Below are 14224 nucleotides of genomic sequence, written 5' to 3' on the forward strand. Positions count from 1 at the left end.
AAAAAATAATAATTTTCTAAAAAAAAAAATAATAAAAAAATCACCCATACATCATTCTTCCCTTTCTATATTGTTCGTTTTTTCTCGTGTATTATTCTTCATTTAGTTCCAGTTCTACTAATATGTGGTCGCTTTAACTTAGTGCTGTCTTATATTCAATCTTGTCCACTATTTCAGGTTCTGGTGTGATTATTTGGTCTAGTCTCGACGGCTCTTCCTCTTTTCTATACCTAGTATTCTCTTGTATCCATTATGTCATTGTATGTTCTTTAATCATATCAAGTAGTACATTTCCCCATAGGTCATCTCCACCCTTCACTGCCATTTCTTCCCAGCAGATTTCTTTCCAATTAAAGTCACCCATTGTAATTATTCTTCCTCCATCATCCATTATCTTATTTCTTGTTATCTGTGTGTCTTCTAACATATTATTGTGTTCTCTCTCTTCTCACGAAGCCGTTTTAGGAGGCACATAATTTACCATAAATTTCCTGCTCTTCTTGGCCCTGTCCTCTATTTCCACCATGATCATTTCCATTTTACTCTTTCCATATGGAACATTCCTTACATTTATATCCTTCTTAGTCAGGAAAAATAACTCCACCACCTTGTTTTTACTTCTCTGTTTCTAATCCAAAAATTATATGCACCATGTCCTACACTGTTGGGTGGTAATGGACCTTTCAATTTTGTCTCCATAATTCCCATTATGTCAGGTTCCTTTTCCATCAGGTAATCATTCAGTTCATTCAAGCCTGTTATTAATCCATCTATATTTGTGAAGGACACTTTTAATTTTCTGCTACCTCCATCCTGTTTTCTGTTTTTCTTCTGTTTTTCTCTCCTATGAACCATTTCCTCACTTTCATATCCACTACTCTCCAATAGAATTTCTCTTTGGCTCTATTCTGTTCTCGTTTTTTTTTTTTTTTTTTTTCGTTTTTGTTTTTTTTTTACTTCGATTATTTTTGTTTTCTCTTCCCCTCTTTCCTCTTTATTCATCTTTCTTTTTATCCATACCTGTTTGTACTGATCACTTTCTGCTAGTTTTCCTGTTTTTGATAAGACATTCTCTGGTGTCGCTTGTGACCTGGATTTAACCTTAATTGGCCTGGGCTTGTCTACATTGTATTTCCCAAGTCTACACATTTTTTCAAATTCTTTCCACTTCCTGTTCACTTTCTTGAAATATTCTTAATACCCTGTTCACTCTTTCTGTCTCCTCTCTTACTCCTGTAGTCCTATTTGGATTATGTTTCTCTTCCTTTTCTAACATAATTATACATTTCTTTTTATATGCTAAGTCTCTTACTATATTCTCCTTCTCTCTCATCACTTTAATAAATGTGAACTTACCGTGTTCCTTCATCTGTTGTTTCACTATATCTCTAAATTCAGTTTTACTATTTTCCTGAACCTTTTTCCAACCACTTACCTCTTTTTCCATGGAATTTATTCTTCTTTAATTCCTCATTCTCATCCTTTACTTTTTCTAACTGTCTTTTTAATTCTTCTATTTCTTTATCTAGGTTTTGGTCCTCCTTCTTTATTTTCATTCAATTGATTAACTTTTTGCGTAATCAGTGCAAGTTGACTGAACCTAACCTCCCACTGTTCGTTCATTTTTGCTAGTTTTTCCTCTAGACTTGCTAATCGGGGGAGGTTGTCATCTCCTCCCTCATCAAATCTACGGAAATAATTATCTTCACCTTCAATTGCGCTGCTCTTATCTATATTCCTACTTTTTACATTTTTACTAATCTCTCACTTCACCTCTGTCGTCTGCGCATCTCTTGTTGACATTTCTTCTGACTTCCAAGGCCCATTCGTCCCCTTCCTCATTTCCTTCCATTTTCCTCAGTAATCTCTCCCCTTCTTTTTTTTTCAGCTTCCCACTACACCACGAGTTTTCCCCTTCCCTACTAATACAACACAGGTACTCCCTCGTTTAGATCCACAAATAAATTATTTTTTTCTGGAGTTCCACTATTCGCTGTCACTTCGACTGTCGTGTGTGTGTGTATTTACCTAGTTGTATTTTACGGGAACGTCTCGTGGGTCCCGTCTCCATATCTCGTTTCATCTATTCTGTTTCTAAATTCGTGTATCGTTTTTGCACACACAACATTCTCATCTAATCTGTTCCAAGCATCTATTATCCTATGGGGAAAGCTGTTCTTTTTCAGGTCTCTTCTATAATTGTCTTTCTTGATTTTCTATCCATGTCCTCTTATATCTCTACTATCCCATTTTATTAGATGCTCTCTATCAATAATTTCCATGCCTTTCATGATTCTATAAATAGTTACCAAGTCTCCTCTCTCTCTTTTTTGCTCTAATGTCTGTAACTCAAGTTTTGCCAGCCTCTCCTCATATGATAGTTCTGAAAGCGTTGGAGCCATTTTCGTAATTTCTCTTTGTATTCTTTCAAGTTTTGTTATACATTTTTTTTTTTTTTTTTTGTACATGGTGACCACGTCGTCGCTGCATACTCCAATTTTGGTCTTATCAAAGTGACTAGTATTTTCTTCACCATTTCTTCGTCCAGGTATGTAAATGCCACTTTGATCTTATTAAGTTATAAGTTTCTCCAAAAATTGTGTTTATATGTTTCTCAGGGGCCATATTATTCATAATAATGACTCCTAGGTCCTTCTCTTCTTCCACTTTTTTAATTTCTTCCTCTCCCAATGTATATAATCCATTTTTTTTTTTTTTTTTTTGCTTCTTCCAAATTCCATTATACTACACTTCTTAATGTTGAATTCCATCTCCCACTTCCTACTCCATTCCCATACTTTATTGAGATCGCTTTGCAGTGATTCACAATCTTCTTCGGTGTTCACTTTTTTCAACAATTTTGCATCATCTGCGAAGAAGCTAATATAACTTTCAATTCCTTCATCATCCATATCATTAATATATATAGCAAACATTATTGGGGCCAGTACTGTTCCTTGTGGAACTCCACTAATCGCCTCATCCAATTGGAATATTTGTCTCTTATCACCACTCTCATTTTTCTTTTATGCAAGAAGTCTTCCATCGACTTAAGTAGTTTGCCCTGTATTCCTCCTAAGGTTTCTAACTTCTTTAGCAATTTCTTATGTGGCACCTTATCAAAAGCTTTTTTCAGGTCTAGAAAAGCACAATCAGCCCACCCATCTCTTTCCTGTATTATATCTATTAGTCTTGAATAGAAACACATCAGGTTTGTGACACATGATCTTCCTTGTCTAAATCCAAACTGCCTCGGATTTAGTACATTGTTTTTTCCAAATGGTTTACCCATCTAATTTTGATAATTCTTTTACAAATTTTGGCTAGCGTACTGATAAGGGAGACCGGTCTATAGTCTGTAGGATCTTCTTTGTTTTCTCTCTTATATATTGGTACTATATTTGCTCTTTTCCAATCTTCTGGAACCTTTCCTTCCTTCTATGAACCCCTTATTAGACTATGCGTTTTGTCTGTTAGTTCTTTCCTGCATTCTCTTAAAATCCAGTTTGCCATTTCATCTGGACCTTGCGATTTTCTGACATCGAGATTACTCAAGTGATTCATTATTTCATTCTTTGTTACTTCTATTTCTTTCATAGGGGGAACTTTCCCCTCCCACTCGTCATCTCTCAGTTGTATGTTCTCCCTTGTAAACACTGATTCAAAGTGCTTATTCAAAATTTCTGCAATTTCTATTTCCTCTGTGTATTCTATTCCTCATTGTCGTAGTTTCACTTATTCTTGTCTTTCAGTTTCTTGTTTACAAATCTATAGAATAGTTTTGGTTGATCTTTACATTTTTCTATGACATCCTTTTTGTGTTTTCTCTTTTCTTCTCTGCGCACTTGTACATATTGATTTCTATAATCAGTATATATTTTTCATTTTTCGGGTTTTCTGTCTTTTCTCCCTTTTATCTTTTAATTCTCTACATCTTTTGTTGTACCAGCATTTTCCATATCCTTTTTCTTGTTTTTGTCTTGGAACACACTTTTCCACAGTCTTCTTTTTGAAATGTTTTTCTCATTTTATAAAAAGAAAAAAAAAATCCAAACATCATTCTTCCCTTTCTATATTGTTCGTTTTTCTCGTGTATTTTTCTTCATTTAGCTCCAGTTCTATTAATATGTGGTCACTTTTACTTAGTGCTGTCTTATATTCAATCTTGTCCACTATTTCAGGTTCTGATGTGATTATTAGGTCTAGTCTCGATGGCTCTTCCTCATTTCTATACCTAGTATTCTCTTGTATCCATTGTATCATTGTATGTTCTATAATCATATAAAGTAGTATATTTCCCCATAGGTCATTTCTTCCCAGCAGATTTCTTTCCAATTAAAGTCACCCATTATAATTATGCTTCCTCCATCATCCATTATCTTATTTAGTGTTATCCTTGTGTCTTCTAATATTTTTGTGTTCTCTTTCTTCCTACGAAGCCGTTTTAGGAGGCACATAATTTACCACAAACTTCCTGCTCTTCTTGTCCCTGTCCTCTATTTCCATCATGATCATTTCCACTCTATTATTTTCATATATAACATTCCTCACATTTATATCAGACCATACTGCGTCATCAGTAGGACGGGTACTATCCACCCACTTGTGGAATAGTACTCCCGACTCTAAGTAGTATTCCTCTGAGAACTCGCTACCACTCTCCACTCTTTCATACAAATCCCTCAAATCGGGATCAACTCTCTGTAAGTCACTGAGACTCTTCGCTTCTCCTTTCTTCTCGCCCATTCTGTGTGAGTCACTTAGACTTTTTTATTATCTTCTCTCCCATTCTGTTTGAGTCATTTAGACTCTTTGCTCCTTCTTTCTGCTCTCCCATTCTGTGTGAGTCACTTAGACTCTTTGCTTCTCCTTTCTTCTCCCCCATAAACAGACGAGTCAGGTCATACACTTCCGACTCGCTGTCTCGTTCCTATCGGAACAGGTACCTCAAGTCAGCCTCTGCCTAGACTTGGGTACTTTCACTAGGGATTTTTCCTTTGGGATTCAGACTGTCCTTACATTTAGGATTCCCACATCCTTCCCCTCTCAAAACCTTTATTGGCCTCACCTGGCCATTCTTTCTGGGTAGTCATGGTCCTTGTGACCGCGCAAACCGGCAGTAATCCCGGATGCTTTTTCTCAATTTGTTAATTTTCTTCCGAAACAATTGGAACATCTGACACTATGGGTGTGAGGGACATCTTCCCACCCACTAAATCATTTCCTAGAATGACTTCAACTCCGTCCAATGGCAACTGGTTTACTAGGCCTATCATTGCCTGTCCCTCATATGGAGGTAATTCCATATCTATTTCTACCAGTGGGACCCTCGCTAGGCCTCCTAGGGAGCCTATAACTACTCTCCCTTTTACTACAGGTTTTTTCTACTAAACTGCTCAGCATTACTGATTGAAGGGCTCCTGAGTCCCTCAGTATGGTCACTTTTTTTTTCTTCTTTCCCTTTATGGTGATTGTTCCTTGAAACAGGAACGGTTTATAGCCTTTCAAATGAAATTTCACCTCTTCCTTTTCCTTGCCGTCTGTGATGGCAATACTCGTGTGAGTCACTACTTTGGTGGCCTCCTTTTCGTTCTCCCCCTCTCGGACTTTACCTTCGGTATGAGTGTTCCTCCTATTTAATACTACTATGGGTTTAACCCTCTCTATCTCCCTTCTCCTGTGCCAACAATCCCTCGTCAGGTGGCCTACTCTCCCACAGTAGCGACATGAAATTATCTGTGATGACTTACTATAGTCACCTTTCTTGACCTCTGGGGATTTCGTAGGTCCACATGAGGCTGTTCCTCTCTCCCCCTTGGAGTAACTGAGAATTTCCCTCCAGCAGGTTAAGTATTTCGTATTTATCTGCTAAGATTATAACCTCTTCCAACTTTGAGACTTCTTTCTCCTGAAGGTACAAGGACACCTCTTTAGGGATGGATCTCAGATACTCTTCCATCAACATTAACTCAGCTAGTTTCTTATAATCTCCATTTATGTTACGGGATCTTACCCATTGGTCCCATAACATTCTTTTCTCTCTACTAAATTCAACGTGTGATATATTAGATTGCTTCCTTAAATTCCTAAATTTTACCCTATAAACTTCAGGTACTAACTCATAGGTTCGGAGGATGGCTGTTTTTATTTCATCGTAATCCTTTATTTGTGAATCCTCCAAAGCACCATGAACCCTTAACGGTTTGCCTCTAAGGCTTGTTCGCAACAATACAGGCCAATACTCCTTCGGCCACTGATAATTTTCCGCTTTTCCTTCAAGCGTTCTAAAGTATCCACCTGTGATTCATCAAATTCAGGAAGCGATTTAGCGTTGTGTAAATCGAGCCTCCTATGCACGAACTGAGAGCCTGGTAGCACACGTTTGTTTTCTTGAAATTCAACTTGAAGTCTAAGGTTTTCATCTTCTATCCTCGCTCTCTCAGTTTCCTTTTTCACTTCAGCTTCTATCTTAGCTATCTCTAACTTCAACCGTAATTCGCTTAATCGAGATTCAGTGTTTTGAGATTCACCCTTCTCTATTTTCTCTTCCACTTCTTCCTCACTTTCTGAAGTGACAGACACTCTATCTGCCCTTCCTTCATCTCTCATTGCCCCACTTTCATCTCGATTAAGCACCATTTCTCCAACAATTCTTACTAATTCGGTTTTATTCGCATCATGGGCGTGCTGAACCCCTAGACTTTGTGCTATGAGTCCGAGTTCGTGGACAGTAAGGCTCTGTATCTCTTTCTTACTGGGTGGTTTGTGTACAAACTCCCATACCTCCTCTGCGCTTGTTAATTTCATTTTCTCACAATATTGATCCTATTTAATACTAAATTTTTCGTTGGTAATTCTTTCACCTTACCGTTAAAATCCTGGCAGGGTCACCAATTCATATTTTACGAATCTCGCTCACACTTCTGACTTATAACATATAGTAGGAGTTAATGAACGAGTTCCCAAGACTCATGTCTTTGGGATATCTCAAAGAAAAATTACAAGGCCTTCTGACTCGTAACATATAGTAAGAGTGAATGAATGAATGAGTTCCCAAGACCCCATGTCTTTGGGTAACTTAAAGAAATTATAAGGCCGCCATTCACTTTTTGTATTGTGAAAAGTGAAAAAACACAGTTGGAAAGTTAGTAGGATTACATGAGTGATTACAATCACTGAGACACAAATGAGTAATAAGTTGCAAAACAAAAGATTCCCGCTCGTAAAACTTTTAACGGGGGTGAAAGATAAATTAATTACCAACGAAAACACTGTCTAGGCTTCCCGCGTCACTGCCATAGACGTCACATAAAATTCTAGCAGACTTAATTACCTTACGAATAATACAAGGGAAGTACAGAGGACTTACATCAGCCGACAATCCTCCCATGGCGACACAACCTATACATGGCATTTCATATCCTAAACTGAACTCTCCGACACGCCCTAAGGGCGCCTAGTTCTTCTACAAAAATCCTCTGATTAGCCCATAGCAATTGCGTCAATGGAGACTGAACCTGACTGGCCAAATTAGCTAAAACGTTCTGCGCCGCTCTAGGCTGGCGGGAAGTGTTACACACAACGAAGAGCAAACGCCTAAATGTATCGAAAGCTCTACCCCTACGTGTTCTCTGTAATCAGACACTCGCGTAATCGCAGGTGACGCCTTATCCAAAGTAATAAATCTATTTCAACCTTACATATAGGGGAATATATGTGACTATGCATTTATATATAATATATATATATATATATATATATATATATATATATATGTGTGTGTATTTACCTAGTTGTATTTACCTAGTTGTATTTTACGGGAAGGGGAGCTATGCTCGTGGGGTCCCGTCTTCATATCTCATTTTATCTAAACTATTTTTAAATTCATGTATTGTTTTTACACACACCACTTTCTCATCTAACTTGTTCCAACTGTCTATTACTCTGTGAGGAAAGCTGTTCTTTTTCAAATCTCTTCTATAGCTGTCTTTTTTTATTTTCTTTCCGTGTCCTCTTGTATTTCTGTCATCCCATTTTATCAGCTTCTCTCTATCAGTAATTTCCATGCCTTTCATGATTCTGTAAATAGCTATCAAATCTCCTCTCTCTCTTCTTTGCTCTAGTGTCTGTAGTTCAAGTTTTTGTAGTCTCTCTTCATATGATAGTTTTGAGAGTGTTGGTGCCAATTTTGTAATTGCTCTTTGTATTCTTTCAAGTTTTTTTATACATTTTTTTGTACTTGGTGACCATATCGTTGCTGCATATTCCAATCTTGGTCTTATCAGGGTGATTAGGATTTTCCTCACCATTTCTTCATCCAGGTATGTAAATGCCACTTTGATTGTTCTTATCAAATTATAAGTTTCTCCAAAAATCTTATTTATATGTTTCTCAGGTGACATATTATTCATAACAATGACTCCCAGGTCCTTCTCATTTTCTACTTTTTTTATTCCTTCTTCTCCCAAATTATATGATCCTGTTATTCTGTTTTTGCTTTTTCCAAATTCCATTATACTACACTTTTTTGTATTGAACTCCATCTCCCACTTCCTACTCCATTCCTGTACTTTATTTAGATCTCTCTGTAGTGATTCACAATCTTCTTCAGTTTTCACTCTTTTCAGTAGTTTTGCATCATCTGCAAAGAAGCTCATATAGCTTTCAATTCCTTCATCCATATCATTAATATATATAGCAAACATTATTGGGGCCAGAACTGTTCCCTGCGGGACACCGCTTATTACTTCATTCCATTTTGAGTGCTGGTCTCTTATCACTACTCTCATTTTTCTTTCTTGCAAAAAGTCTTCCATCCAATTAAGCAGTTTGCCTTGTATTCCTCCTTCAGATTCTAATTTCTTAAGCAACTTCGTATGTGGTACTTTGTCAAAAGCTTTTTTCAGGTCTAGAAATGCACAATCAGCCCATCCATCTCTTTCTTGTATTATATCTATTAGCCTTGAATAGAAACATATTAAATTGGTGACGCATGATCGTCCTTGTCTGAATCCAAATTGCCTTGGATTTAGTACGTTGTTTTTTTCCAAATACTTTACCCATCTACTTTTGATCATTCTTTCACAAATTTTTGCTATTGTACTTGTTAGAGAGACTGGTCTATAGTTGGTAGGTTCTTCTTTATTTCCTCCTTTATATATAGGTACTATGTTTGCTTTTTTCCAATCTTCTGGAACTTTTCCTTCTTTCAAGGAACTGCTTATTATGCTATGTATTTTGTCTGCCAGTTCATTCCTGCATTCTTTCAGTATCCAGTTTGCTATTTCATCTGGTCCATGCGATTTTCTGACATCAAGATTACTCAATTGTATCAATATTTCATTCTTTGATACTTCTATTTCTTCTATAGGGGGGACTTTCTCTTTCCATTCAATCTCTTCAGGTTGTATGTTCTCCCTTGTAAACACTGATTTAAAATGTTTGTTCATAATTTCCGCCATTTCCATTTCCTCAGTGTATTCAACTCCCCCTTGTCTTAATTTCTCCAAGTCCTGTTTGTTTTTCAGTTTATTGTTTACAAATCTGTAGAATAGTTTTGGTTTATCTTTACATTTTTCTATGACGTCTTTTTCATATTTTCTCTTTTCCTCTCTGCACGTTTGTACATATTCATTTCTATAACCGGTATATATTTTCCATTTTTCAGGTCTGTCTTTTTTCCATCTGGTCCAGGCTTTGTCTCTTTTGTCTTTTAACTCCCTACAACTTTTGTTGTACCAGCATTTTACATATTCTTTTTCTTGTTTTTGTCTTGGGACATACTTTTCCACTCCTTTTTTGTAAATTTTTGTCAAAATATTCCATTTCTCTTCCACTGATTTTTCTTCTTTGTATATTTCTTCCCAGTTTTCTTGTTGAAAGAATTCTCTTATTTTATCAAAGTTTGTTTTTTCATACATCATTCTTCCTTTTCTATATTGTTCATTTCTTTTCATATATTTTTCTTCATTAAGTTCCAGTTCAATCAATATGTGGTCACTTTTACCTATTGGTGTTTTATATTCAATCTTGTCCACTATTCTAGGTTCAGATGTAATTAATAAGTCTAGTCTCGATGGTTCTTCTTCATTTCTATACCTAGTGTTCTCCTGTATCCATTGTGTCATTGTGTGGTCAATAATCATCTCAAGTAGAGCGTTTCCCCATGAGTCGTCTCCACCCTTTACTGTCATTTCTTCCCAGCAGATTTCTTTGCAATTAAAGTCGCCCATCATAACTATTCTTCCTCCCTCTTCCATTATCTTGTTTAATGTTATCTTTGTGTCCTCTAACATACTTTTATGTTCACTCTCCTCCCATGAGGCTGTTTTTGGAGGCACATAATTTATCACAAATTTTCTGCTCTTCTTATCTCTGTCTTCCACTTCTATCATAATCATCTCTACTGTATTCTTTCCATATATGACACCTTTCACGTTTATATCCTTCTTAGTCAGGAACATAACTCCACCCCCTTGCTTTTTCTCTCTGTTTCTAATCCAATAATTGTATGCATCATGTCCTACACTGTTGGGTGGTAGTGGGCCTTTTAATTTTGTTTCTACAATTCCCATTATGTCCGGTTCTTTTTTCTTCAAATAATCATTCAGCTCATTCAATCCTGTTATTAATCCATCTATATTTGTGTAAGACACTCTTAGTTTTCTGCCACTTCCATTGTGTTCTCTGTTTCCCTTATGTTTTTCTTTTGTATGTCGAACTTCCTTAGTTTCATATTCACTACTCTCCAATAGAATCTCTCTTTCTCTGACTCCGTTCTGTTCTCGTTTTTTGCCTTAGTTTTAAGTCTTTTCTGCTTTTCTTCCTCTCTTTCCTCTTTATTCATTTCCCTTTTTATCCATATCTTTTTATATTGTTCACTTGTTGCTAGTTTCCCTGTTTTGGATAAGATATTCTCTGCCGTTGTTTGTGACTTGAATTTAATCTTAATTGGTCTGGTCTTATCTGTGCTATACTTTCCGAGTCTAAATTTCTCTTCGATTTGTTTCATAATTTCTGGTTCATCTTCCTGAACTGACTCTAGTAATTGGCTTACTTTTTCATTTTCCTCTTTGATTCTTGTGGTTCTATCTGGGTTGTGTTTCTCTTCCATTCCTAATATAATTATACATTTCTTCTTGTCTGCTAAATCTCTTACTATATTCTCCTTTTGTCTCATCACTTTAATAACTGAGTCTTCAGTATGTTCTTTCAATTGCTGTTTGACTATGTCAGTGAATGAAACCTTATTTCCTTCTTGGGTTGCTTTCCAATTCTTAGCTTCTTTAGCTATTGCCTCTCTGTTTTCTTTACTATTCTTCTTCAATTCCTCATTCTCCACCTTTACATCTCTTAACTGTCTTTTTAGGTCTTCTATTTCATCAGTTAAGTTTTTATTCGCCTTCTCTAGTTCTTCCAATCTTTCAACCCTCTGTAAAATGGTGTTAACATGACCGAACCTACGCTCCAAGTCCTCGATCACCTTATCAACCTTCTCCTCTAGTCTTGTCAGTCGGGGGGGGTTTGTGTCCCCCCCACCCTCTTTAAATCCCTTGAAAATATTCTCATCACTTTCTACTGTATTGCTCCTATCTATACTTCTAATCTTTACATTCTTATTAGACATTTCGTCGTCTCCCAGTTGGGCTTGCGGTCGTTTGTTTACTTTTCGGCGGTCTGCTTGGGCCAAGTCCTCTACTTCCTCATTTCCTTCCATTTCCCCAGCAATCCCTCCCCTTCTCCTCTTTCCTTACTTTCCCACTACCCCACGAGCAATTTCCCCCCCACCCTGTAAATACAATAGGCACTTCTCTTTGCGTTGGGGTCCACAATCTTCAATTTTCTTCAGAACGTCTTCCAAGCCGTCCGTTCGTTGAAGTGTGTGTGTGTGTGTGTGGAGAAAAGTGGTAGGTGAGCCAGTTGTTGTTTGCTGACAACACTGCACTTGTAACAGGATCAGAGGAGGGATTGAGGAAGTTAGTGACAGAGTATGAGAAGGTGCGTGAAAGAAGGAAGCTGAAGATAAATGTGGGTAAAAGTAAGGTGATCAGATGTACAAGGGGAGAGAGTGACAGCAGGCTGGAAGTGAGCATTAAGAGTGAAAGACTGGAAGTGGATAGTTTTAGTTACTTGGGTGCGAATGTGGCAGGAAAGGGAGGAGTGGGGGTGGAGGTAGATAGAATGTAGATTGGGAAAAGCGAGTAAATGCCTTGGTGGATTGAAAAGTGTAATGAGAAATAGACATCTGGGAATGGATGCTAAGAGAAGTTTATATGAAGGAGTGATTGTGCCAACAGCATTGTACGGGGTAGAAACATGGAACATGAGAGAGGAAGAGAGAAGGAGTTTGAATGTATCTGAGATCAAATGTCTGAGAAGTATGAGAGGGGTTACTACGCTAGATAGAGTGAGAAATGAGGAGGTGAGGAGGAGAACAGGGGTGGAAAGGGAACTGGGAGATGGGGTTGATGAAAGAGTATTAGGATGGTTTGGACACATGGAAAGAATGGGTGAAGAAAGATTAGTAAATGAAGTGTGGAAGGCAGAGGTGGAAGGAGTGAATATGAGGGGGCGTCCTAGGAAGAGATGGATGGATGGGGTGAAAGGGGCATTACAAAAGAGAGGAATGTCTGTGGAGGAAGGACGGGATAGGACAGAAGATAGGGGTGAATAGAGAGGGGTTGTGTATAGATGATGCTGTGATGCATGAGGGGGAGTGGGTAGGGGATGGGCGGTGAGGAAGTATGGGAAAAAATATGACGCAACCTGAAGGAATTTCTCACCATCTTCTCCTTTTCTGCATGGGGGAGACGGAGAGGGGGGGGGGGGACCCTGAATCTATGAAGCGGCCCTACTGTGGATGTGCTGTGTTTTGCGACATTGCTTCTGACCCAGGACAGTGGACAGGATGCAGGGACGACCCGTCATCCAGGAGGTGCCAAGATGGGAGGGAGGGAGGAGGGTGGAGGGGAGTGGAATATATAGGAAATGGAATGGGTGGGAGTGGTTTCTATGCCTTTTTCTTTTTGGCTACCCCCATGTAGGGGGAAAAAGCCTTTGGTATATGTATGTAAAATAGTATTTAAAACTTGTATCACCAAAATAAAATGTAAACTATAATCTGTAAACTGTTCAATATGCTGCTGTAAGCTTTTTCAGATGCATTCCACCAACAGAGAGAAGAGCTGGCAGTCTTTAGGTGGAAAGAAGGCTGGGAAGGTCTGCTGGTGTAATCTTTGACAATTAGACTTTTAAGAGGTCTTGTGGTCTTTGATTTATCCACCAAAAGTAAAAACATTACACTGTATTGGCAGGTGACTTGAATACACTCCACCTACATACATACATATACCAAAGGCTTTTTTCCCCTTACAAAGGGGGTAGCCAAAAATAAGAACGCATAGAAACCACTCCCACCCATTTCATTCCCTATATATTCCAGTCCCCTCCCCCCTCCTCCTTCCCTCTCATCTTGGCACCTCCTGGATGACGGGTCATTCTTGCATCCTGTCCACTGCCCTGGGTCAGAAGCAGTGTCGCAAGACACAGCGCATCCACAGCAAGGCCGCTTCATAAATTTGGCGACCCCCCTCTCCGTCCCCTTATGCAGAAAAGGAGAAGACGGGGAAAAATCCCTTCGGGCTGTGTCAAATTTTTTCTCATACATACTTCCTCACCCCCCATCCCCCACCCACTCCCCCTCATGCATCACAGTATCATCCATACACAACCCTTCTCCATTAACCCCTATCTTCTGTCTTCTCCCATCCTTCCTCAACAGACATTCCTCTCTTTTGTAAAGCCCCTTTCACCCCATCCATCCATCTCATCCTTGGACGGCCCCTCATATTCACTCCTTCCACCTCTGCCTTCCACACCTCTTTTACTAGTCTTTCTTCACTCATTCTTTCCATGTGTCCAAACCATTCTAATACTCTTTCATCAACCCTATCTCCCAGCTCCCTTTCCACCCTTGTTCTCCTCATTTTTCACTCTAGCCTAGTAACCCCTATCATACTTCTCAGACATTTCATCTCAGACACATTCAAACTCCTTCTCTCTTCCTCTCTTACGTTCCATGTTTCTGCCCCGTACAGTGCTATTGGCACAATCACTCCTTCATATAATCTCCTCTTAGCATCCACTCCCAGATGTCTATTTCTCATTACACTTTTTAATCCACCAAGGCATTTACTCGCTTCTCTCAATCTCCATTCTACCTCCA

Source organism: Oratosquilla oratoria, chromosome 11, assembly GCF_046742065.1.
Source record: "Oratosquilla oratoria isolate Oo_2021 chromosome 11, ASM4674206v1, whole genome shotgun sequence".
Classification (NCBI taxonomy): Eukaryota; Metazoa; Arthropoda; class Malacostraca; order Stomatopoda; family Squillidae; genus Oratosquilla; species Oratosquilla oratoria.